Genomic DNA, 335 nt, shown 5'->3' with positions numbered 1-335 from the left:
ATTTATCTTATAATGATAATTTTAAAATTTTAATTATCTCACAATAAAATTAATTTAAGATATTGAATATTATATTTGGTAGCACGGTGATGATGTGATGTAGATGCAACTCTAACATATCATAGTTATCAAATTAATTTAATTCACTAATATCCACCCAATTAAGGTATATTACTAAGTTACTAAGTTAATAGTTTAATCTTTGAATTACTAATTGAATTGTTTATATCAGATTAATTAATTAAATATTTTAAAACTTGATTTAATTTAATTTATATAATATATTTTAAAAATAGAAAATTTTGGAAATTAATTATTAGATTTTAAAAATTTTG

The sequence above is a fragment of the Arachis ipaensis genome, chromosome B02 (assembly GCF_000816755.2).
Source record: "Arachis ipaensis cultivar K30076 chromosome B02, Araip1.1, whole genome shotgun sequence".
Lineage (NCBI taxonomy): Eukaryota > Viridiplantae > Streptophyta > Magnoliopsida > Fabales > Fabaceae > Arachis > Arachis ipaensis.
Note: the sequence above shows the minus strand (reverse complement) of the source record.